The sequence below is a fragment of the Chiloscyllium plagiosum genome, unplaced genomic scaffold (genome assembly GCF_037043375.1).
Source record: "Chiloscyllium plagiosum isolate Xiang-an unplaced genomic scaffold, Cpla_swu_hap1 HiC_scaffold_22, whole genome shotgun sequence".
NCBI classification, from domain to species: domain Eukaryota; kingdom Metazoa; phylum Chordata; class Chondrichthyes; order Orectolobiformes; family Hemiscylliidae; genus Chiloscyllium; species Chiloscyllium plagiosum.
Window position 1 is genome coordinate 61,712,368 of NW_028270160.1, and position 27,890 is coordinate 61,740,257.

Sequence of the window (27,890 nt, forward strand, 5' to 3'; positions counted from 1 at the left end):
GAGATGTCAGTGAGGAGACCAGAGTGTCAGTGATGAGACCAGGGATGTCAGTGATGGGACTAGAGATGTCATTGATGGGACCACCGTGTCAGTGATGGGTCGAGAGATGTCACTGATGAGACCAGAAATGTCAGTGATGAGACCAGAGACGTCAGTGACGAGACAAGAGATGTCGGTGAAGGGTCCAGAGATGTCAGTGATGGTATCAGAGTGTCAGTGATGAGACCAGAAATGTCAGTGATGAGAACAGAGATGTCAGTGATAGGACCAGAGATGTCAGTGATGGGACCAGTGATGTCACTGATGAGACCAGAGATGCCAGTGATGACACCAGAGATGTGAATGTTGGGTCCAGAGATGCCAGTGATCAGACCAGAGATGTAATGATTGTCCAAGAGATATCCGTGATGCGACCAGAGATGTCAGTGATGGGACCAGAGATGTCAGTGATGCCACCAGAGATGTCAGTGAAGGGTCCAGAGATGTCAGTGATGGTATCAGAGTGTCAGTGATGGGAACAGAGATGACAGTGATGGGTCCAGAGATGTCAGTGATGAGACCAGAAATGTCAGTGATTAGATCAGAGTGTCAGTTATGGGACCAGAGATGTCAGTGATGAGACAAGAGTGTCAGTGATGAGACAAGAGATGTCCGTGATGAGACCAGAGATATCACTGATGCGACCAGAGATGTCAGTGATGGGACCAGAGATGTCACTGATGGGTCCAGAGATGTCAGTAATGGGACCAGAGATATCAGTGATAGATCCAGAGATGTCAGTGATGGGAACAGGGATGTCACTAAAGGGTCCAGAGATGTCAGTGATGGGTCCAGAGATGTCAGTGATGGGTCCAGAGATATCAGTGAAGGGTCCAGAGATGTCAGTGATGGTATCAGAGTGTCAGTGATGGGACCAGAGATGTCAGTAATGAGAACAGAGTGTCAGTGATGGGACCAGAGATGTCAGTGGTGGGATCAGAGATGTCAGTGATGGTATCAGAGTGTCAGTGAAGAGTCTAGAGATGTCAGTGATGGGACCAGAGATGTCAGTTATGGGTCCAGAGATGTCAGTGATGTGTCCAGAGATGTCAGTGATGGGAACAGAGATGTCAGTGATGTGACCAGAGATGTCAGTGATGAGATTGGAGATGTCAGTGATGGGTCCAGAGATGTCAGTGGTGGGTCCAGAGATGTCAGTGATGGTATCAGAGTGTCAGTGATGAGACCAGAAATGTCAGTGATGAGAACAGAGATGTCAGTGATAGGACCAGAGATGTCAGTGATGGGACCAGTGATGTCACTGATGAGACCAGAGATGCCAGTGATGAGACCAGAGATGTGAATGTTGGGTCCAGAGATGCCAGTGATCAGACCAGAGATGTAATGATTGTCCAAGAGATATCCGTGATGCGACCAGAGATGTCAGTGATGGGACCAGAGATGTCAGTGATGCCACCAGAGATGTCAGTGAAGGGTCCAGAGATGTCAGTGATGGTATCAGAGTGTCAGTGATGGGAACAGAGATGACAGTGATGGGTCCAGAGATGTCAGTGATGAGACCAGAAATGTCAGTGATTAGATCAGAGTGTCAGTTATGGGACCAGAGATGTCAGTGATGAGACAAGAGTGTCAGTGATGAGACAAGAGATGTCCGTGATGAGACCAGAGATATCACTGATGCGACCAGAGATGTCAGTGATGGGACCAGAGATGTCACTGATGGGTCCAGAGATGTCAGTAATGGGACCAGAGATATCAGTGATAGATCCAGAGATGTCAGTGATGGGAACAGGGATGTCACTAAAGGGTCCAGAGATGTCAGTGATGGGTCCAGAGATGTCAGTGATGGGTCCAGAGATATCAGTGAAGGGTCCAGAGATGTCAGTGATGGTATCAGAGTGTCAGTGATGGGACCAGAGATGTCAGTAATGAGAACAGAGTGTCAGTGATGGGACCAGAGATGTCAGTGGTGGGATCAGAGATGTCAGTGATGGTATCAGAGTGTCAGTGAAGAGTCTAGAGATGTCAGTGATGGGACCAGAGATGTCAGTTATGGGTCCAGAGATGTCAGTGATGTGTCCAGAGATGTCAGTGATGGGAACAGAGATGTCAGTGATGTGACCAGAGATGTCAGTGATGAGATTGGAGATGTCAGTGATGGGTCCAGAGATGTCAGTGGTGGGTCCAGAGATGTCAGTGATGGGAAAAGAGTGTCAGTGATGAGACCAGAGATGTCCGTTATGGGACCAGAGATGTCAGTGAGGAGACCAGAGTGTCAGTGATGAGACCAGGGATGTCAGTGATGGGACCAGAGATGTCAATGATAGGACCAGAAATATCAGTTATGGAACCACAGATGTCAGTGATGGGACCAGAGATGTCATTGATGGGACCACCGTGTCAGTGATGGGTCGAGAGATGTCACTGATAAGACCAGAAATGTCAGTGATGAGACCAGAGACGTCAGTGACGAGACAAGAGATGTCGGTGATGGGTCCAGAGATGTCAGTGATGGTATCAGAGTGTCAGTGATGAGACCAGAAATGTCAGTGATGAGGACAGAGATGTCAGTGATGGGACCAGAGATGTCAGTGATGGGACCAGTGATGTCACTGATGAGAGCAGAGATGCCAGTGATGAGACCAGAGATGTGAGTGATAGGTCCAGAGATGCCAGTGATCAGACCAGAGATGTAATGATGGGACAAGAGATATCAGTGATGGGACCAGAGATGTCAGTCATGGGTCCAGAGTCTCAGTGATTAGACCAGAGTGTCAGTGATGGGTGCAGAGTGTCAGTGAACGGTCCAGAGATGTCAGTGATGGGTCCACAGTGTCAGTGATGAGACCGAAGATGTCAGTTATTTGACCAGAGTGTCAGTGATGAGACCAGAGATGTGAGTGATGGGTCCAGAGATGTCAATGATCAGACCAGAGATGTAATGATGGTATAAGAGATGTCAGTGTTGGGACCAGAGATGTCAGTGAAGGGTCCAGAGATGTCAGTGATGAGACCAGAGATGTCAGTGATGGGACCAGAGATGTCAGTGATGAGAGGAGAGATGTCAGTGATGAGACCAGAGTGTCAGTGATGGTATCAGAGTTTCAGTGATGAGACCAGAGATGTCAGTTATTGGTCCAGAGATGTCAGTGATGGTATCAGAGTGTCAGTGATGGGACCAGAGATGTCAGTGATGAGACCAGAGATGTCAGTGATGAGATCAGAGTGTCAGTTATAGGACCAGAGATGTCAGTGATGAGACCAGAGTGTCAGTGATGAGACCAGAGATGTCCGTGATGAGACCCGAGTGTCAGTGATGGAACGAGAGTGTTAGTGAAGTGTCCATAAATGTCAGGGATGGGAATCGAGTGTCAGTAATGGGACCAGAGATGTCAGTGATGGGAACAGGGATGTCAGTGATGGGACCAGAGATGTCAGTGAAGGGTCCAGAGATGTCAGTGATGGTATCAGAGTGTCAGTGATGGGACCAGAGATGTCAGTGATGGGTCCAGAGATGTTAGTGATGAGACCAGTAATGTCAGTGATGAGACCAGAGATGTCAGTGATGAGACAAGAGATGTCAGTGATAGGTCCAGAGATGTCAGTGATGGTATCAGAGTGTCATTGATGTGACCACAAATGTCAGTGATGAGAACAGAGATGTCAGTGATGGGACCAGAAATGTCAGTGATGGGACCAGAGATGTCACTGATGAGACCAGAGATGCCAGTGATGACACCAGAGATGTGAATGTTGGGTCCAGAGATGCCAGTGATCAGACCAGAGATGTAATGATGGTCCAAGAGATATCCGTGATGCGACCAGAGATGTCAGTGATGGGACCAGAGATGTCAGTGATGCCACCAGAGATGTCAGTGAAGGGTCCAGAGATGTCAGTGATGGTATCAGAGTGTCAGTGATGGGAACAGAGATGACAGTGATGGGTCCAGAGATGTCAGTGATGAGACCAGAAATGTCAGTGATTAGATCAGAGTGTCAGTTATGGGACCAGAGATGTCAGTGATGAGACAAGAGTGTCAGTGATGAGACAAGAGATGTCCGTGATGAGACCAGAGATATCACTGATGCGACCAGAGATGTCAGTGATGGGACCAGAGATGTCACTGATGGGTCCAGAGATGTCAGTAATGGGACCAGAGATATCAGTGATAGATCCAGAGATGTCAGTGATGGGAACAGGGATGTCACTAAAGGGTCCAGAGATGTCAGTGATGGGTCCAGAGATGTCAGTGATGGGTCCCGAGATATCAGTGAAGGGTCCAGAGATGTCAGTGATGGTATCAGAGTGTCAGTGATGGGACCAGAGATGTCAGTGATGAGAACAGAGTGTCAGTGATGGGACCAGAGATGTCAGTGGTGGGATCAGAGATGTCAGTGATGGTATCAGAGTGTCAGTGAAGGGTCTAGAGATGTCAGTGATGGGACCAGAGATGTCAGTTATGGGTCCAGAGATGTCAGTGATGTGTCCAGAGATGTCAGTGATGGGAACAGAGATGTCAGTGATGTGACCAGAGATGTCAGTGATGGGACAAGACTGACAGTGATGGGACCAGAAATGTTAGTGGTGGGTCCAGAGATGTCAGTGATGGGAAAAGAGTGTCAGTGATGAGACCAGAGATGTCAGTTATGGGACCAGAGATGTCAGTGAGGAGACCAGAGTGTCAGTGATGAGACCAGGGATGTCAGTGATGGGACCAGAGATGTCAATGATAGGACCAGAAATATCAGTTATGGAACCACAGATGTCAGTGATGGGACCAGAGATGTCATTGATGGGACCACCGTGTCAGTGATGGGTCGAGAGATGTCACTGATAAGACCAGAAATGTCAGTGATGAGACCAGAGACGTCAGTGACGAGACAAGAGATGTCGGTGATGGGTCCAGAGATGTCAGTGATGGTATCAGAGTGTCAGTGATGAGACCAGAAATGTCAGTGATGAGAACAGAGATGTCAGTGATTTGACCAGAGATGTCAGTGATGGGACCAGTGATGTCACTGATGAGACCAGAGATGCCAGTGATGAGACCAGAGATGTGAGTGATAGGTCCAGAGATGCCAGTGATCAGACCAGAGATGTAATGATGGGACAAGAGATATCAGTGATGGGACCAGAGATGTCAGTCATGGGTCCAGAGTCTCAGTGATTAGACCAGAGTGTCAGTGATGGGTGCAGAGTGTCAGTGAACGGTCCAGAGATGTCAGTGATGGGTCCACAGTGTCAGTGATGAGACCAAAGATGTCAGTTATTTGACCAGAGTGTCAGTGATGAGACCAGAGATGTGAGTGATGGGTCCAGAGATGTCAATGATCAGACCAGAGATGTAATGATGGTATAAGAGATGTCAGTGATGGGACCAGAGATGTCAGTGAAGGGTCCAGAGATGTCAGTGATGAGACCAGAGATGTCAGTGATGGGACAAGAGATGTCAGTGATGAGAGGAGAGATGTCAGTGATGAGACCAGAGTGTCAGTGATGGTATCAGAGTTTCAGTGATGAGACCAGAGATGTCAGTTATTGGTCCAGAGATGTCAGTGATGGTATCAGAGTGTCAGTGATGGGACCAGAGATGTCAGTGATGAGACCAGAGATGTCAGTGATGAGATCAGAGTGTCAGTTATAGGACCAGAGATGTCAGTGATGAGACCAGAGTGTCAGTGATGAGACCAGAGATGTCCGTGATGAGACCCGAGTGTCAGTGATGGAACGAGAGTGTTAGTGAAGTGTCCATAAATGTCAGGGATGGGAATCGAGTGTCAGTGATGGGACCAGAGATGTCAGTGATGGGAACAGGGATGTCAGTGATGGGACCAGAGATGTCAGTGAAGGGTCCAGAGATGTCAGTGATGGTATCAGAGTGTCAGTGATGGGACCAGAGATGTCAGTGATGGGTCCAGAGATGTCAGTGACGAGACCAGAAATGTCAGTGATGAGACCAGAGATGTCAGTGACGAGACAAGAGATGTCAGTGATAGGTCCAGAGATGTCAGTGATGGTATCAGAGTGTCAGTGATGTGACCAGAAATGTCAGTGATGAGAACACAGATGTCAGTGATGGGACCAGAGATGTCAGTGATGGGACCAGAGATGTCACTGATGAGACCAGAGATGCCAGTGATGACACCAGAGATGTGAATGTTGGGTCCAGAGATGCCAGTGATCAGACCAGAGATGTAATGATGGTCCAAGAGATATCCGTGATGCGACCAGAGATGTCAGTGATGGGACCAGAGATGTCAGTGATGCCACCAGAGATGTCAGTGAAGGGTCCAGAGATGTCAGTGATGGTATCAGAGTGTCAATGATGGGAACAGAGATGACAGTGATGGGTCCAGAGATGTCAGTGATGAGACCAGAGATGTCAGTGATTAGATCAGAGTGTCAGTTATGGGAGCAGAGATGTCAGTGATGAGACCAGAGTGTCAGTGATGAGACAAGAGATGTCCGTGATGAGACCAGAGATATCACTGATGCGACCAGAGATGTCAGTGATGGGACCAGAGATGTCACTGATGGGTCCAGAGATGTCAGTAATGGGACCAGAGATATCAGTGATAGATCCAGAGATGTCAGTGATGGGAACAGGGATGTCAGTAAAGGGTCCAGAGATGTCAGTGATGGGTCCAGAGATGTCAGTGATGGGTCCAGAGATGTCAGTGATGGGGACAGAGATGTCAGTGATGGGTCCAGAGATGTCAGTGTTGAGACCAGATTGTCAGTGCTGAGTCCAGAGATGTCAGTGATGGGACCATAGATGTCACCAATGCAACCAGATATGTCACTGATGGGTCCAGAGATGTCAGTGATGGGACCAGAGATGTCACTGATGGGTCCAGAGATATCAGTGATGGGACCAGAGATGTCACTGATGCGACCAGAGATGTCACTGATGGGTCCAGAGATGTCAGTGATGGGACCAGAGATGTCAGTGATGAGTCGAGAGATGTCAGTGTTGGGACCAGAGATGTTAGTGATGAGTCCAGAGATGTCAGTGATGAGTCCAGAGATGTCAGTGTTGGGACCAGAGTGTCAGTAATGGGTCCAGAGATGTCAGTGATGAGACCAGAGATGATTCGGAGATGCCGGTGTTGGACTGGGGTGTTCAAAGTAAAAAATCACACAACACCAGGTTATAGTCCAACAGGTTTAATTGGAAGCACACTAGCTTTCGGAGCAACGCTCCTTCATCAGGTGATTGTCACCAGATGGGACCCGAGATGTCAGTGATGGGACCAGAAATGTCAGTGATGGGTCCTGAGTGACAGTGATGGGTCCAGCGATGTCAGTGATGGGACCAGAGTGTCAGCAATGGGACCAGAGATGTCAGTGATGGGACCAGAGATGTCAGTGATGGGTCCAGAGTGACAGTGATGGGTCCAGAGATGTCAGTGAAGGGTCCAGAGATTTTAGTGATGGGACCAGAGATGTCAGTGAGGAGACCAGAGTGTCAGGGAAGGACCAGAGATGTCAGTGATGGGAATAGAGTGTCAGTGATGAGACCAGAGATGTCAGTGATGGGTCCAGAGAAGTCAGTGATGGTATCAGAGTGTCAGTGATGAGACCAGAAATGTCAGTGATGAGAACAGAGATGTCAGTGAAGGGTCCAGAGATGTCAGTGAAGGGTCCAGAGATGACAATGATGGGAATGGAGTGTCAGTGATGAGACGAGAGATATCAGATATGGGACCAGAGTGTCAGTGATGCGACCAGAGATGTCAGTGATGGGTCCAGAGATGTCAGTGATGGGACCAGAGATGTCAGTGATGGGTCCAGAGATGTCAGTGATGGGACCAGAGATGTCACTGATGCGACCAGAGATGTCAGTGATGGGTCCAGAGATGTCAGTGATGGGACCAGAGATGTCACTGATGCGACCAGAGATGTCAGTGTTGAGACCAGAGTGTCAGTGCTGGGTCCAGAGATGTCAGTGATGGGACCATAGATGTCACTGATGCGACCAGAGATGTCACTGATGGGTCAAGAGATGTCAGTGATGGGACCAGAGATCTCACTGATGGGTCCAGAGATATTAGTGATGGGACCAGAGATGTCACTGATGCGACCAGAGATGTCACTGATGGGTCCAGAGATGTCAGTGATGGGACCAGAGATGTCACTGATGCGACCAGAGATGTCACTGATGGGTCCAGAGATATCAGTGATGGGACCAGAGATGACAGTAATGGGTCCAGAGATGTCAGTGATGAGACCAAAGATCATTTGGAGATGCCGGTGTTGGACTGGGGTGTTCAAAGTTAAAAATCACAAAACATCAGGTTATAGTCCAACAGGTTTAATTGGAAGCACACTAGCTTTCGGAGCGACGCTCCTTCATTGTCACCAGATGGGACCAGAGAGGCCAGTGATGCGACCAGAGATGTCAGTGATGGGACCAGAGATATCACTGATGCGACCAGAGATGACAGTGATGGGACCAGAGATGTCACTGATGGGTCCAGAGATGTCATTAATGGGACCAGAGATATCAGTGATAGATCCAGAGATGTCAGTGATGGGAACAGGGATGTCAGTAAAGGGTCCAGAGATGCCAGTGATGGGTCCAGAGATGTCAGTGATGGGTCCAGAGATATCAGTGATGGGTCCAGAGATATCAGTGATGGGACCAGAGATGACAGTAATGGGTCCAGAGATATCAGTGATGAAACCAGAGTGTCAGTGATGGGTCCAGAGATGTCAGTTATGGGACCAGAGTGTCAGTGATGGGACCAGAGCGTCAGTGATGGGTCCAGAGATGTCAGTGATGAGACCAGAGTGTCAGTGATGGGAACGGAGATGTCAGTGATGGGTCCAGCGATGTCAGTGATGGGTCCAGAGATGTCAGTGATGGGACCAGAGATGTCAGTGATGGGTCCAGAGATGTCAGTGATGTGTCCAGAGAAGTCAGTGATGGGAACAGAGATGTCAGTGATGTGACCAGAGATGTCAGTGATGGGATCAGACTGACAGTGATGGGACCAGAAATGTTAGTGGTGGGTCCAGAGATGTCAGTGACGGGAAAAGAGTGTCAGTGATGAGACCAGAGATGTCAGTTATGGGACCAGAGATGTCAGTGAGGAGACCAGAGTGTCAGTGATGAGACCAGGGATGTCAGTGAAGGGACCAGAGATGTCAATGATGGGACCAGAAATATCAGTTATGGAACCACAGATATCAGTGATGGGTCCAGAGATGTCATTGATGGGACCACCATGTCAGTGATCAGTCCAGAGATGTCAGTGATGGCATCAGAGTGTCAGTGATGAGACCAGAGATGTCAGTTATCAGACCAGAGATGTCAGTGATGAGACCAGAGACGTCAGTGGTGAGACGAGAGTGTTAGTGAAGTGTCCACAAATGTCAGGGATGGGATTCGAGTGTCAGTGATGGGACCAGAGATGTCAGTGATGGGAACAGGGATGTCAGTGATGGGACCAGAGATGTCAGTGAAGGGTCCAGAGATGTCAGTGATGGGTCCACAGTGTCAGTGATGAGACCAAAGATGTCAGTTATGGGACCAGAATGTCAGTGATGAGACCAGAGATGAAATGATGGTACAAGAGATATCTGTGATGGGAACAGAGATGTCAGTGATGGGAAAAGAGATGTCAGTGATGAGACCAGAGATGTCAGTGAAGGTTCCAGAGATGTCAGTGATGAGAACAGAGTGTCAGTGATGGGTGCAGAGATGTCAGTGATGAGAACAGAGTGTCAGTGATGGGACCAGAGATGTGAGTGATGGGACCAGAGATGTCAGTGATGGGACCACAGTGTCAGTGATGGTATCAGAGTGTCAGTGATGGGACCAGAGATGTCAGTGATGAGACCAGAGATGTCAGTGATGAGATCAGAGTGTCAGTTATAGGACCAGAGATGTCAGTGATGAGACCAGAGTGTCAGTGATGAGACCAGAGATGTCCGTGATGAGACCCGAGTGTCAGTGATGGAACGAGAGTGTTAGTGAAGTGTCCATAAATGTCAGGGATGGGAATCGAGTGTCAGTGATGGGACCAGAGATGTCAGTGATGGGAACAGGGATGTCAGTGATGGGACCAGAGATGTCAGTGAAGGGTCCAGAGATGTCAGTGATGGTATCAGAGTGTCAGTGATGGGACCAGAGATGTCAGTGATGGGAACAGGGATGTCAGTGATGGGACCAGAGATGTCAGTGATGGGAACAGGGATGTCAGTGATGGGACCAGAGATGTCAGTGAATGGTCCAGAGATGTCAGTGATGGTATCAGAGTGTCAGTGATGGGACCAGAGATGTCAGTGATGGGTCCAGAGATGTCAGTGATGAGACCAGAAATGTCAGTGATGAGACCAGAGATGTCAGTGACGAGACAAGAGATGTCAGTGATAGGTCCAGAGATGTCAGTGATGGTATCAGAGTGTCAGTGATGTGACCAGAAATGTCAGTGATGAGAACAGAGATGTCAGTGATGGGACCAGAGATGTCAGTGATGGGACCAGAGATGTCACTGATGAGACCAGAGATGCCAGTGATGACACCAGAGATGTGAATGTTGGGTCCAGAGATGCCAGTGATCAGACCAGAGATGTAATGATGGTCCAAGAGATATCCGTGATGCGACCAGAGATGTCAGTGATGGGACCAGAGATGTCAGTGATGCCACCAGAGATGTCAGTGAAGGGTCCAGAGATGTCAGTGATGTTATCAGAGTGTCAGTGATGGGAACAGAGATGACAGTGATGGGTCCAGAGATGTCAGTGATGAGACCAGAGATGTCAGTGATTAGATCAGAGTGTCAGTTATGGGAGCAGAGATGTCAGTGATGAGACAAGAGATGTCCGTGATGAGACCAGAGATATCACTGATGCGACCAGAGATGTCAGTGATGGGACCAGAGATGTCACTGATGGGTCCAGAGATGTCAGTAATGGGACCAGAGATATCAGTGATAGATCCAGAGATGTCAGTGATGAGACCAGAGATATCAGTGATAGATCCAGAGATGTCAGTGATGGGAACAGGGATGTCAGTAAAGGGTCCAGAGATGTCAGTGATGGGTCCAGAGATGTCAGTGATGGGATCAGAGTGTCAGTGATGGTATCAGAGTGTCAGTGATGGCACCAGAGATGTCAGTGATGGGTCCAGAGATGTCAGTGATGAGATTGGAGTGTCAGTGATGAGACCAGAGATGTCCGTGATGAGGCCAGAGATGTCAGTGAAGGGTCCAGAGAAGTCAGTGATGGGACTAGAGTGTCAGTGATGAGAGCAGAGATGTCAGTGATGTGACCAGACTGTCAGTGATGGTATCAGAGTGTCAGTGATGAGACCAGAGATGTAATGATGGTACAAGAGATATCAGTGATGAGACCAGAGATGTCAGTGATGGGACCAGAGATGTCAGTGATGGGACCAGAGATGTCAGTGATGAGACCAGAGTGTCAGTGATGGTATCAGAGTGTCAGTGATGAGACCAGAGATGTCAGTGATGGGTCCAGAGATGTCAGTGATTGTATCAGAGTGTCAGTGATGGGACCAGAGGTGTCAGTGATGGGTCCAGAGATGTCAGTGATGAGACCAGAGATGTCAGTGATGAGATCAGAGTGTCAGTTATGGGACCAGATATGTCAGTGATGAGACCAGAGTGTCAGTGATGAGACCAGAGATGTCAGTGATGGGTCCAGAGATGTCAGTGATGGTATCAGAGTGTCCGTGATGGGACCAGAGGTGTCAGTGATGGGTCCAGAGATGTCAGTGATGAGACCAGAGATGTCAGTGATGAGACCCGAGTGTCAGTGATGGAACAAGAGTGTTAGTGAAGTGTCCATAAATGTCAGAGATGGGAATCGAGTGTCAGTGATGGGACCAGAGATGTCAGTGAAGGGTCTAGAGATGTCAGTGATGGGACCAGTGTGCCAGTGATGGGACCAGAGTGTCAGTGATGGGTCCAGAGATGTCAGTGATGAGACCAGAGTGTCAGTGATGGGAACGGAGATGTCAGTGATGGGTCCAGCGATGTCAGTGATGGGTCCAGAGTGTCAGTGATGAGACTAGAGATGTCAGTGATGGTTCCAGAGATGTCAGTGATGGTATCAGAGTGTCAGTGATGGGACCAGAGATGTCAGTTATGGGTCCAGAGATGTCAGTGATGTGTCCAGAGATGTCAGTGATGGGAACAGAGATGTCAGTGATGTGACCAATGATGTCAGTGATGGGACAAGACTGACAGTGATGGGACCAGAAATGTTAGTGGTGGGTCCAGAGATGTCAGTGATGGGAAAAGAGTGTCAGTGATGAGACCAGAGATGTCAGTTATGGGACCAGAGATGTCAGTGAGGAGACCAGAGTGTCAGTGATATTACCAGGGATGTCAGTGATGGGTCTAGAGATGTCAATGATAGGACCAGAAATATCAGTTATGGAACCACAGATGTCAGTGATGGGACCAGAGATGTCATTGATGGGACCACCGTGTCAGTGATGGGTCGAGAGATGTCACTGATGAGACCAGAAATGTCAGTGATGAGACCAGAGACGTCAGTGACGAGACAAGAGATGTCGGTGATGGGTCCAGAGATGTCAGTGATGGTATCAGAGTGTCAGTGATGAGACCAGAAATGTCAGTGATGAGAGCAGAGATGTCAGTGATAGGACCAGAGATGTCAGTGATGGGACCAGTGATGTCACTGATGAGACCAGAGATGCCAGTGATGAGACCAGAGATGTGAGTGATAGGTCCAGAGATGCCAGTGATCAGACCAGAGATGTAATGATGGGACAAGAGATATCAGTGATGGGACCAGAGATGTCAGTCATGGGTCCAGAGTCTCAGTGATTAGACCAGAGTGTCAGTGATTGGTGCAGAGTGTCAGTGAACGGTCCAGAGATGTCAGTGATGGGTCCACAGTGTCAGTGATGAGACCAAAGATGTCAGTTATTTGACCAGAGTGTCAGTGATGAGACCAGAGGTGTGAGTGATGTGTCCAGAGATGTCAGTAATGGGACCAGAGATATCAGTGATAGATCCAGAGATGTCAGTGATGGGAACAGGGATGTCAGTAAAGGGTCCAGAGATGTCAGTGATGGGTCCAGAGATGTCAGTGATGGGATCAGAGTGTCAGTGATGGTATCAGAGTGTCAGTGATGGCACCAGAGATGTCAGTGATGGGTCCAGAGATGTCAGTGACGAGATTGGAGTGTCAGTGATGAGACCAGAGATGTCCGTGATGAGGCCAGAGATGTCAGTGAAGGGTCCAGAGAAGTCAGTGATGGGACTAGAGTGTCAGTGATGAGAGCAGAGATGTCAGTGATGTGACCAGACTGTCAGTGATGGTATCAGAGTGTCAGTGATGAGACCAGAGATGTAATGATGGTACAAGAGATATCAGTGATGAGACCAGAGATGTCAGTGATGGGACCAGAGATGTCAGTGATGGGACCAGAGATGTCAGTGATGAGACCAGAGTGTCAGTGATGGTATCAGAGTGTCAGTGATGAGACCAGAGATGTCAGTGATGGGTCCAGAGATGTCAGTGATTGTATCAGAGTGTCAGTGATGGGACCAGAGGTGTCAGTGACGGGTCCAGAGATGTCAGTGATGAGACCAGAGATGTCAGTGATGAGATCAGAGTGTCAGTTATGGGACCAGATATGTCAGTGATGAGACCAGAGTGTCAGTGATGAGACCAGAGATGTCAGTGATGGGTCCAGAGATGTCAGTGATGGTATCAGAGTGTCCGTGATGGGACCAGAGGTGTCAGTGATGGGTCCAGAGATGTCAGTGATGAGACCAGAGATGTCAGTGATGAGACCCGAGTGTCAGTGATGGAACAAGAGTGTTAGTGAAGTGTCGCTAAATGTCAGAGATGGGAATCGAGTGTCAGTGATGGGACCAGAGATGTCAGTGAAGGGTCTAGAGATGTCAGTGATGGGACCAGTGTGCCAGTGATGCGACCAGAGTGTCAGTGATGGGTCCAGAGATGTCAGTGATGAGACCAGAGTGTCAGTGATGGGAACGGAGATGTCAGTGATGGGTCCAGCGATGTCAGTGATGGGTCCAGAGTGTCAGTGATGAGACTAGAGATGTGAGTGATGGTTCCAGAGATGACAGTGATGGTATCAGAGTGTCAGTGATGGGACCAGAGATGTCAGTTATGGGTCCAGAGATGTCAGTGATGTGTCCAGAGATGTCAGTGATGGGAACAGAGATGTCAGTGATGTGACCAATGATGTCAGTGATGGGACAAGACTGACAGTGATGGGACCAGAAATGTTAGTGGTGGGTCCAGAGATGTCAGTGATGGGAAAAGAGTGTCAGTGATGAGACCAGAGATGTCAGTTATGGGACCAGAGATGTCAGTGAGGAGACCAGAGTGTCAGTGATGAGACCAGGGATGTCAGTGATGGGTCTAGAGATGTCAATGATAGGACCAGAAATATCAGTTATGGAACCACAGATGTCAGTGATGGGACCAGAGATGTCATTGATGGGACCACCGTGTCAGTGATGGGTCGAGAGATGTCACTGATGAGACCAGAAATGTCAGTGATGAGACCAGAGACGTCAGTGACGAGACAAGAGATGTCGGTGATGGGTCCAGAGATGTCAGTGATGGTATCAGAGTGTCAGTGATGAGACCAGAAATGTCAGTGATGAGAACAGAGATGTCAGTGATATGACCAGAGATGTCAGTGATGGGACCAGTGATGTCACTGATGAGACCAGAGATGCCAGTGATGAGACCAGAGATGTGAGTGATAGGTCCAGAGATGCCAGTGATCAGACCAGAGATGTAATGATGGGACAAGAGATATCAGTGATGGGACCAGAGATGTCAGTCATGGGTCCAGAGTCTCAGTGATTAGACCAGAGTGTCAGTGATGGGTGCAGAGTGTCAGTGAACGGTCCAGAGATGTCAGTGATGGGTCCACAGTGTCAGTGATGAGACCAAAGATGTCAGTTATTTGACCAGAGTGTCAGTGATGAGACCAGAGATGTGAGTGATGGGTCCAGAGATGTCAATGATCAGACCAGAGATGTAATGATGGTATAAGAGATGTCAGTGATGGGACCAGAGATGTCAGTGAAGGGTCCAGAGATGTCAGTGATGAGACCAGAGATGACAGTGATGGGACAAGAGATGTCAGTGATGAGAGGAGAGATGTCAGTGATAAGACCAGAGTGTCAGTGATGGTATCAGAGTTTCAGTGATGAGACCAGAGATGTCAGTTATTGGTCCAGAGATGTCAGTGATGGTATCAGAGTGTCAGTGATGGGACCAGAGATGTCAGTGATGAGACCAGAGATGTCAGTGATGAGATCAGAGTGTCAGTTATAGGACCAGAGATGTCAGTGATGAGACCAGAGTGTCAGTGATGAGACCAGAGATGTCCGTGATGAGACCCGAGTGTCAGTGATGGAACGAGAGTGTTAGTGAAGTGTCCATAAATGTCAGGGATGGGAATCGAGTGTCAGTGATGGGACCAGAGATGTCAGTGATGGGAACAGGGATGTCAGTGAAGGGTCCAGAGATGTCAGTGAAGGGTCCAGAGATGTCAGTGATGGTATCAGAGTGTCAGTGATGGGACCAGAGATGTCAGTGATGGGTCCAGAGATGTCAGTGATGGGGCCAGAGTGTCAGTGATGGGACCAGGGATGTCAGTGATGGGACCAGAAATGTCAGTGATGAGACCAGAGATGTCAGTGATGAGACAAGAGATGTCAGTGATAGGTCCAGAGATGTCAGTGATGGTATCAGAGTGTCATTGATGTGACCACAAATGTCAGTGATGAGAACAGAGATGTCAGTGATGGGACCAGAGATGTCAGTGATGGGACCAGAGATGTCACTGATGAGACCAGAGATGTCCGTGATGAGACCCGAGTGTCAGTGATGGAACGAGAGTGTTAGTGAAGTGTCCATAAATGTCAGGGATGGGAATCGAGTGTCAGTGATGGGACCAGAGATGTCAGTGATGGGAACAGGGATGTCAGTGAAGGGTCCAGAGATGTCAGTGAAGGGTCCAGAGATGTCAGTGATGGGAACAGAGATGTCAGTGATGTGACCAATGATGTCAGTGATGGGACAAGACTGACAGTGATGGGACCAGAAATGTTAGTGGTGGGTCCAGAGATGTCAGTGATGGGAAAAGAGTGTCAGTGATGAGACCAGAGATGTCAGTTATGGGACCAGAGATGTCAGTGAGGAGACCAGAGTGTCAGTGATGAGACCAGGGATGTCAGTGATGGGTCTAGAGATGTCAATGATAGGACCAGAAATATCAGTTATGGAACCACAGATGTCAGTGATGGGACCAGAGATGTCATTGATGGGACCACCGTGTCAGTGATGGGTCGAGAGATGTCACTGATGAGACCAGAAATGTCAGTGATGAGACCAGAGACGTCAGTGACGAGACAAGAGATGTCGGTGATGGGTCCAGAGATGTCAGTGATGGTATCAGAGTGTCAGTGATGAGACCAGAAATGTCAGTGATGAGAACAGAGATGTCAGTGATATGACCAGAGATGTCAGTGATGGGACCAGTGATGTCACTGATGAGACCAGAGATGCCAGTGATGAGACCAGAGATGTGAGTGATAGGTCCAGAGATGCCAGTGATCAGACCAGAGATGTAATGATGGGACAAGAGATATCAGTGATGGGACCAGAGATGTCAGTCATGGGTCCAGAGTCTCAGTGATTAGACCAGAGTGTCAGTGATGGGTGCAGAGTGTCAGTGAACGGTCCAGAGATGTCAGTGATGGGTCCACAGTGTCAGTGATGAGACCAAAGATGTCAGTTATTTGACCAGAGTGTCAGTGATGAGACCAGAGATGTGAGTGATGGGTCCAGAGATGTCAATGATCAGACCAGAGATGTAATGATGGTATAAGAGATGTCAGTGATGGGACCAGAGATGTCAGTGAAGGGTCCAGAGATGTCAGTGATGAGACCAGAGATGACAGTGATGGGACAAGAGATGTCAGTGATGAGAGGAGAGATGTCAGTGATAAGACCAGAGTGTCAGTGATGGTATCAGAGTTTCAGTGATGAGACCAGAGATGTCAGTTATTGGACCAGAGATGTCAGTGATGGTATCAGAGTGTCAGTGATGGGACCAGAGATGTCAGTGATGAGACCAGAGATGTCAGTGATGAGATCAGAGTGTCAGTTATAGGACCAGAGATGTCAGTGATGAGACCAGAGTGTCAGTGATGAGACCAGAGATGTCCGTGATGAGACCCGAGTGTCAGTGATGGAACGAGAGTGTTAGTGAAGTGTCCATAAATGTCAGGGATGGGAATCGAGTGTCAGTGATGGGACCAGAGATGTCAGTGATGGGAACAGGGATGTCAGTGAAGGGTCCAGAGATGTCAGTGAAGGGTCCAGAGATGTCAGTGATGGTATCAGAGTGTCAGTGATGGGACCAGAGATGTCAGTGATGGGTCCAGAGATGTCAGTGATGGGGCCAGAGTGTCAGTGATGGGACCAGGGATGTCAGTGATGGGACCAGAAATGTCAGTGATGAGACCAGAGATGTCAGTGATGAGACAAGAGATGTCAGTGATAGGTCCAGAGATGTCAGTGATGGTATCAGAGTGTCATTGATGTGACCACAAATGTCAGTGATGAGAACAGAGATGTCAGTGATGGGACCAGAGATGTCAGTGATGGGACCAGAGATGTCACTGATGAGACCAGAGATGTCCGTGATGAGACCCGAGTGTCAGTGATGGAACGAGAGTGTTAGTGAAGTGTCCATAAATGTCAGGGATGGGAATCGAGTGTCAGTGATGGGACCAGAGATGTCAGTGATGGGAACAGGGATGTCAGTGAAGGGTCCAGAGATGTCAGTGAAGGGTCCAGAGATGTCAGTGATGGTATCAGAGTGTCAGTGATGGGACCAGAGATGTCAGTGATGGGTCCAGAGATGTCAGTGATGGGGCCAGAGTGTCAGTGATGGGACCAGAGATGTCAGTGATGGGACCAGAAATGTCAGTGATGAGACCAGAGATGTCAGTGATGGGACCAGAGATGTCAGTGATGCCACCAGAGATGTCAGTGAAGGGTCCAGAGATGTCAGTGATGGTATCAGAGTGTCAGTGATGGGAACAGAGATGACAGTGATGGGTCCAGAGATGTCAGTGATGAGACCAGAAATGTCAGTGATTAGATCAGAGTGTCAGTTATGGGACCAGAGATGTCAGTGATGAGACAAGAGTGTCAGTGATGAGACAAGAGATGTCCGTGATGAGACCAGAGATATCACTGATGCGACCAGAGATGTCAGTGATGGGACCAGAGATGTCACTGATGGGTCCAGAGATGTCAGTAATGGGACCAGAGATATCAGTGATAGATCCAGAGATGTCAGTGATGGGAACAGGGATGTCACTAAAGGGTCCAGAGATGTCAGTGATCGGTCCAGAGATGTCAGTGATGGGTCCAGAGATATCAGTGAAGGGTCCAGAGATGTCAGTGATGGTATCAGAGTGTCAGTGATGGGACCAGAGATGTCAGTGATGAGAACAGAGTGTCAGTGATGGGACCAGAGATGTCAGTGGTGGGATCAGAGATGTCAGTGATGGTATCAGAGTGTCAGTGAAGGGTCTAGAGATGTCAGTGATGGGACCAGAGATGTCAGTTATGGGTCCAGAGATGTCAGTGATGTGTCCAGAGATGTCAGTGATGGGAACAGAGATGTCAGTGATGTGACCAGAGATGTCGGTGATGGGACAAGACTGACAGTGATGGGACCAGAAATGTTAGTGGTGGGTCCAGAGATGTCAGTGATGGGAAAAGAGTGTCAGTGATGAGACCAGAGATGTCAGTTATGGGACCAGAGATGTCAGTGAGGAGACCAGAGTGTCAGTGATGAGACCAGGGATGTCAGTGATGGGACCAGAGATGTCAATGATAGGACCAGAAAAATCAGTTATGGAACCACAGATGTCAGTGATGGGACCAGAGATGTCATTGATGGGACCACCGTGTCAGTGATGGGTGCAGAGATGTCACTGATAAGACCAGAAATGTCAGTGATGAGACCAGAGATGTCAGTGACGAGACAAGAGATGTCGGTGATGGGTCCAGAGATGTCAGTGATGGTATCAGAGTGTCAGTGATGAGACCAGAAATGTCAGTGATGAGAACAGAGATGTCAGTGATGGGACCAGAGATGTCAGTGATGGGACCAGTGATGTCACTGATGAGACCAGAGATGCCAGTGATGAGACCAGAGATGTGAGTGATAGGTCCAGAGATGCCAGTGATCAGACCAGAGATGTAATGATGGGACAAGAGATATCAGTGATGGGACCAGAGATGTCAGTCATGGGTCCAGAGTCTCAGTGATTAGACCAGAGTGTCAGTGATGGGTGCAGAGTGTCAGTGAACGGTCCAGAGATGTCAGTGATGGGTCCACAGTGTCAGTGATGAGACCAAAGATGTCAGTTATTTGACCAGAGTGTCAGTGATGAGACCAGAGGTGTGAGTGATGGGTCCAGAGATGTCAATGATCAGACCAGAGATGTAATGATGGTATAAGAGATGTCAGTGATGGGACCAGAGATGTCAGTGAAGGGTCCAGAGATGTCAGTGATGAGACCAGAGATGTCAGTGATGGGACCAGAGATGTCAGTGATGAGAGGAGAGATGTCAGTGATGAGACCAGAGTGTCAGTGATGGTATCAGAGTTTCAGTGATGAGACCAGAGATGTCAGTTATTGGTCCAGAGATGTCAGTGATGGTATCAGAGTGTCAGTGATGGGACCAGAGATGTCAGTGATGAGACCAGAGATGTCAGTGATGAGATCAGAGTGTCAGTTATAGGACCAGAGATGTCAGTGATGAGACCAGAGTGTCAGTGATGAGACCAGAGATGCCCGTGATGAGATCCGAGTGTCAGTGATGGAACGAGAGTGTTAGTGAAGTGTCCATAAATGTCAGGGATGGGAATCGAGTGTCAGTGATGGGACCAGAGATGTCAGTGTTGGGAACAGGGATGTCAGTGATGGGACCAGAGATGTCAGTGAAGGGTCCAGAGATGTCAGTGATGGTATCAGAGTGTCAGTGATGGGACCAGAGATGTCAGTGATGGGTCCAGAGATGTCAGTGACAAGACCAGAAATGTCAGTGATGAGACCAGAGATGTCAGTGACGAGACAAGAGATGTCAGTGATAGGTCCAGAGATGTCAGTGATGGTATCAGAGTGTCAGTGATGTGACCAGAAATGTCAGTGATGAGAACAGAGTTGTCAGTGATGGGACCAGAGATGTCAGTGATGGGACCAGAGATGTCACTGATGAGACCAGAGATGCCAGTGATGACACCAGAGATGTGAATGTTGGGTCCAGAGATGCCAGTGATCAGACCAGAGATGTAATGATGGTCCAAGAGATATCCGTGATGCGACCAGAGATGTCAGTGATGGGACCAGAGATGTCAGTGATGCCACCAGAGATGTCAGTGAAGGGTCCAGAGATGTCAGTTATGGTATCAGAGTGTCAGTGATGGGAACAGAGATGACAGTGATGGGTCCAGAGATGTCAGTGATGAGACCAGAAATGTCAGTGATTAGATCAGAGTGTCAGTTATGGGACCAGAGATGTCAGTGATGAGACAAGAGTGTCAGTGATGAGACAAGAGATGTCCGTGATGAGACCAGAGATATCACTGATGCGACCAGAGATGTCAGTGATGGGACCAGAGATGTCACTGATGGGTCCAGAGATGTCAGTAATGGGACCAGAGATATCAGTGATAGATCCAGAGATGTCAGTGATGGGAACAGGGATGTCACTAAAGGGTCCAGAGATGTCAGTGATGGGTCCAGAGATGTCAGTGATGGGTCCAGAGATATCAGTGAAGGGTCCAGAGATGTCAGTGATGGTATCAGAGTGTCAGTGATGGGACCAGAGATGTCAGTGATGAGAACAGAGTGTCAGTGATGGGACCAGAGATGTCAGTGGTGGGATCAGAGATGTCAGTGATGGTATCAGAGTGTCAGTGAAGGGTCTAGAGATGTCAGTGATGGGACCAGAGATGTCAGTTATGGGTCCAGAGATGTCAGTGATGTGTCCAGAGATGTCAGTGATGGGAACAGAGATGTCAGTGATGTGACCAGAGATGTCAGTGATGGGACAAGACTGACAGTGATGGGACCAGAAATGTTAGTGGTGGGTCCAGAGATGTCAGTGATGGGAAAAGAGTGTCAGTGATGAGACCAGAGATGTCAGTTATGGGACCAGAGATGTCAGTGAGGAGACCAGAGTGTCAGTGATGAGACCAGGGATGTCAGTGATGGGACCAGAGATGTCAATGATAGGACCAGAGAAATCAGTTATGGAACCACAGATGTCAGTGATGGGACCAGAGATGTCATTGATGGGACCACCGTGTCAGTGATGGGTCCAGAGATGTCACTGATAAGACCAGAAATGTCAGTGATGAGACCAGAGACGTCAGTGACGAGACAAGAGATGTCGGTGATGGGTCCAGAGATGTCAGTGATGGTATCAGAGTGTCAGTGATGAGACCAGAAATGTCAGTGATGAGAACAGAGATGTCAGTGATGGGACCAGAGATGTCAGTGATGGGACCAGTGATGTCACTGATGAGACCAGAGATGCCAGTGATGAGACCAGAGATGTGAGTGATAGGTCCAGAGATGCCAGTGATCAGACCAGAGATGTAATGATGGGACAAGAGATATCAGTGATGGGACCAGAGATGTCAGTCATGGGTCCAGAGTCTCAGTGATTAGACCAGAGTGTCAGTGATGGGTGCAGAGTGTCAGTGAACGGTCCAGAGATGTCAGTGATGGGTCCACAGTGTCAGTGATGAGACCAAAGATGTCAGTTATTTGACCAGAGTGTCAGTGATGAGACCAGAGGTGTGAGTGATGGGTCCAGAGATGTCAATGATCAGACCAGAGATGTAATGATGGTATAAGAGATGTCAGTGATGGGACCAGAGATGTCAGTGAAGGGTCCAGAGATGTCAGTGATGAGACCAGAGATGTCAGTGATGGGACCAGAGATGTCAGTGATGAGAGGAGAGATGTCAGTGATGAGACCAGAGTGTCAGTGATGGTATCAGAGTTTCAGTGATGAGACCAGAGATGTCAGTTATTGGTCCAGAGATGTCAGTGATGGTATCAGAGTGTCAGTGATTGGACCAGAGATGTCAGTGATGAGACCAGAGATGTCAGTGATGAGATCAGAGTGTCAGTTATAGGACCAGAGATGTCAGTGATGAGACCAGAGTGTCAGTGATGAGACCAGAGATGTCCGTGATGAGACCCGAGTGTCAGTGATGGAACGAGAGTGTTAGTGAAGTGTCCATAAATGTCAGGGATGGGAATCGAGTGTCAGTGATGGGACCAGAGATGTCAGTGATGGGAACAGGGATGTCAGTGATGGGACCAGAGATGTCAGTGAAGGGTCCAGAGATGTCAGTGATGGTATCAGAGTGTCAGTGATGGGACCAGAGATGTCAGTGATGGGTCCAGAGATGTCAGTGACAAGACCCGAAATGTCAGTGATGAGACCAGAGATGTCAGTGACGAGACAAGAGATGTCAGTGATAGGTCCAGAGATGTCAGTGATGGTATCAGAGTGTCAGTGATGTGACCACAAATGTCAGTGATGAGAACAGAGATGTCAGTGATGGGACCAGAGATGTCAGTGATGGGACCAGAGATGTCACTGATGAGACCAGAGATGCCAGTGATGACACCAGAGATGTGAATGTTGGGACCAGAGATGCCAGTGATCAGACCAGAGATGTAATGATGGTCCAAGAGATATCCGTGATGCGACCAGAGATGTCAGTGATGGGACCAGAGATGTCAGTGATGCCACCAGAGATGTCAGTGATTAGAGCAGAGTGTCAGTTATGGGACCAGAGATGTCAGTGATGGTATCAGAGTGTCAGTGATGGGAACAGAGATGACAGTGATGGGTCCTGAGATGTCAGTGATGAGACCAGAGATGTCAGTGATTAGAGCAGAGTGTCAGTTATGGGACCAGAGATGTCAGTGATGAGACCAGAGTGTCAGTGATGAGACAAGAGATGTCCGTGATGAGACCAGAGATATCACTGATGCGACCAGAGATGTCAGTGATGGGACCAGAGATGTCACTGATGGGTCCAGAGATGTCAGTAATGGGACCAGAGATATCAGTGATAGATCCAGAGATGTCAGTGATGGGAACAGGGATGTCAGTAAAGGGTCCAGAGATGTCAGTGATGGGTCCAGAGATGTCAGTGATGGGTCCAGAGATATCAGTGATGGTATCAGAGTGTCAGTGATTGGAACAGAGATGACAGTGATGGGTCCAGAGATGTCAGTGATGAGACCAGAGATGTCAGTGATTAGATCAGAGTGTCAGTTATGGGACCAGAGATGTCAGTGATGAGACCAGAGTGTCAGTGATGAGACAAGAGATGTCCGTGATGAGACCAGAGATATCACTGATGCGAGAAGAGATGTCAGTGATGGGACCAGAGATGTCACTGATGGGTCCAGAGATGTCAGTAATGGGACCAGAGATATCAGTGATAGATCCAGAGATGTCAGTGATGGGAACAGGGATGTCAGTAAAGGGTCCAGAGATGTCAGTGATGGGTCCAGAGATGTCAGTGATGGGTCCAGAGATATCAGTGATGGTATCAGAGTGTCAGTGATGGGAACAGAGATGACAGTGATGGGTCCAGAGATGTCAGTGATGAGACCAGAGATGTCAGTGATTAGATCAGAGTGTCAGTTATGGGACCAGAGATGTCAGTGATGAGACCAGAGTGTCAGTGATGAGACAAGAGATGTCCGTGATGAGACCAGAGATATCACTGATGCGAGAAGAGATGTCAGTGATGGGACCAGAGATGTCACTGATGGGTCCAGAGATGTCAGTAATGGGACCAGAGATATCAGTGATAGATCCAGAGATGTCAGTGATGGGAACAGGGATGTCAGTAAAGGGTCCAGAGATGTCAGTGATGGGTCCAGAGATGTCAGTGATGGGACCAGAGATGTCAGTGATGGGTCCAGAGATGTCAGTGTTGAGACCAGATTGTCAGTGCTGGTTCCAGAGATGTCAGTGATTAGAACAGAGTGTCAGTGATGGGTGCAGAGATGTCAGTGATGAGAACACAGTGTCAGTGATGGGACCAGAGATGTGAGTGATGGGACCAGAGATGTCAGTGATGGGACCACGGTGTCAGTGATGGGTCCAGAGATGTCAGTGATGAGACCAGAAATGACAGTGATGAGACCAGAGATGTCAGTGACGAGACAAGAGATGTCAGTGATAGGTCCAGAGATGTCAGTGATGGTATCAGAGTGTCAGTGATGTGACCAGAAATGTCAGTGATGAGAACAGAGATGTCAGTGATGGGACCAGAGATGTCACTGATGAGACCAGAGATGCCAGTGATGACACCAGAGATGTGAATGTTGGGTCCAGAGATGCCAGTGATCAGACCAGAGATGTAATGATGGTCCAAGAGATATCAGTGATGGGACCAGAGATGTCAGTGATGGGACCAGAGATGTCAGTGATGCCACCAGAGATGTCAGTGAAGGGTCCAGAGATGTCAGTGATGGTATCAGAGTGTCAGTGATGGGACCACCATGTCAGTGATCAGTCCAGAGATGTCAGTGATTAGATCAGAGTGTAAGTTATGGGACCAGAGATGTCAGTGATGAGACCAGAGTGTCAGTGATGAGACAAGAGATGTCCGTGATGAGACCAGAGATGTCAGTGAAGGGTCCAGAGAAGTCAGTGATGGGACTAGAGATGTCAGTGATGAGAGCAGAGATGTCAGTGATGAGACCAGAGCGTCAGTGATGGTATCAGAGTGTCAGTGATGAGACCAGAGATGTCAGTGAAGGGTCCAGAGATGTCAGTGATGGGACCAGAGATGTGATGATGGTACAAGAGATATCAGTGATGGGACCAGTGATGGGGCCAGAGATGTCAGTGATGGGTCCAGAGATATCAGTGATGGGTCAAGAGATGTCAGTGATGGGACCAGAGATGTCAGTGATGGGTCCAGAGATGTCAGTGATGGGACCATAGATGTCACTGATGGGTCCAGAGATGTCAGTGATGGGACCAGAGATCTCACTGATGGGTCCAGAGATATCAGTGATGGGACCAGAGATGTCACTGATGCGACCAGAGATGTCACCAGATGGGACCCGAGATGTCAGTGATGGGACCAGAAATGTCAGTGATGGGTCCAGAGTGTCAGTGATGAGACTAGAGATGTCAGTGATGGTTCCAGAGATGTCAGTGATGGGTTCAGAGATGTCAGTGATGGGACCAGAGATGTCAGTGATGGGTCCAGAGATGTCAGTGATGTGTCCAGAGATGTCAGTGATGGGAACAGAGATGTCAGTGATGTGACCAGAGATGTCAGTGATGGGATCAGACTGACAGTGATGGGACCAGAAATGTTAGTGGTGGGTCCAGAGATGTCAGTGATGGGAAACGAGTGTCAGTGATGAGACCAGAGATGTCAGTTATGGGACCAGAGATGTCAGTGAGGAGACCAGAGTGTCAGTGATGAGACCAGGGATGTCAGTGAAGGGACCAGAGATGTCAATGATGGGACCAGAAATATCAGTTATGGAACCACAGATATCAGTGATGGGTCCAGAGATGTCATTGATGGGACCACCGTGTCAGTGATCGGTCCAGAGATGTCAGTGATGGCATCAGAGTGTCAGTGATGAGACCAGAGATGTCAGTGATGAGATCAGAGTGTCAGTGATGGGACCAGAGATGTCAGTGATGAGACCAGAGATGCCAGTGATGAGACCAGAGTGTTAGGGAAGGACCAGAGATGTCAGTGATGGGAATAGAGTGTCAGTGATGAGACCAGAGATGTCAGTGATGGGTCCAGAGAAGTCAGTGATGGTATCAGAGTGTCAGTGATGAGACCAGAAATGTCAGTGATGAGAACAGAGATGTCAGTGAAGGGTCCAGAGATGTCAGTGAAGGGTCCAGAGATGACAATGATGGGAATGGAGTGTCAGTGATGAGACGAGAGATATCAGATATGGGACCAGAGATGTCAGTGATGGGTCCAGAGATGTCAGTGATGGGACCAGAGATGTCAGTGATGGGTCCAGAGATGTCAGTGATGGGACCAGAGATGTCACTGATGCGACCAGAGATGTCAGTGATGGGTCCAGAGATGTCAGTGATGGGACCAGAGATGTCACTGATGCGACCAGAGATGTCAGTGTTGAGACCAGAGTGTCAGTGCTGGGTCCAGAGATGTCAGTGATGGGACCATAGATGTCACTGATGCGACCAGAGATGTCACTGATGGGTCAAGAGATGTCAGTGATGGGACCAGAGATCTCACTGATGGGTCCAGAGATATTAGTGATGGGACCAGAGATGTCACTGATGCGACCAGAGATGTCACTGATGGGTCCAGAGATGTCAGTGATGGGACCAGAGATGTCACTGATGCGACCAGAGATGTCACTGATGGGTCCAGAGATATCAGTGATGGGACCAGAGATGACAGTAATGGGTCCAGAGATGTCAGTGATGAGACCAAAGATCATTTGGAGATGCCGGTGTTGGACTGGGGCGTTCAAAGTTAAAAATCACAAAACATCAGGTTATAGTCCAACAGGTTTAATTGGAAGCACACTAGCTTTCGGAGCGACGCTCCTTCATTGTCACCAGATGGGACCAGAGAGGTCAGTGATGCGACCAGAGATGTCAGTGATGGGACCAGAGATATCACTGATGCGACCAGAGATGTCAGTGATGGGACCAGAGATGTCACTGATGGGTCCAGAGATGTCATTAATGGGACCAGAGATATCAGTGATAGATCCAGAGATGTCAGTGATGGGAACAGGGATGTCAGTAAAGGGTCCAGAGATGCCAGTGATGGGTCCAGAGATGTCAGTGATGAGTCCAGAGATATCAGTGATGGGTCCAGAGATATCAGTGATGGGACCAGAGATGTCACTGATGGGTCCAGAGATATCAGTGATGGGACCAGAGATGACAGTAATGGGTCCAGAGATATCAGTGATGAAATCAGAGTGTCAGTGATGGGTCCAGAGATGTCAGTTATGGGACCAGAGTGTCAGTGATGGGACCAGAGCGTCAGTGATGGGTCCAGAGATGTCAGTGATGAGACCAGAGTGTCAGTGATGGGAACGGAGATGTCAGTGATGGGTCCAGCGATGTCAGTGATGGGTCCAGAGATGTCAGTGATGGGACCAGAGATGTCAGTGATGGGTCCAGAGATGTCAGTGATGTGTCCAGAGAAGTCAGTGATGGGAACAGAGATGTCAGTGATGTGACCAGAGATGTCAGTGATGGGATCAGACTGACAGTGATGGGACCAAAAATGTTAGTGGTGGGTCCAGAGATGTCAGTGATGGGAAAAGAGTGTCAGTGATGAGACCAGAGATGTCAGTTATGGGACCAGAGATGTCAGTGAGGAGACCAGAGTGTCAGTGATGAGACCAGGGATGTCAGTGAAGGGACCAGAGATGTCAATGATGGGACCAGAAATATCAGTTATGGAACCACAGATATCAGTGATGGGTCCAGAGATGTCATTGATGGGACCACCGTGTCAGTGATCAGTCCAGAGATGTCAGTGATGGCATCAGAGTGTCAGTGATGAGACCAGAGATGTCAGTTATCGGACCAGAGATGTCAGTGATGAGACCAGAGACGTCAGTGGTGAGACGAGAGTGTTAGTGAAGTGTCCACAAATGTCAGGGATGGGATTCGAGTGTTAGTGATGGGACCAGAGATGTCAGTGATGGGAACAGGGATGTCAGTGATGGGACCAGAGATGTCAATGAAGGGTCCAGAGATGTCAGTGATGGGTCCACAGTGTCAG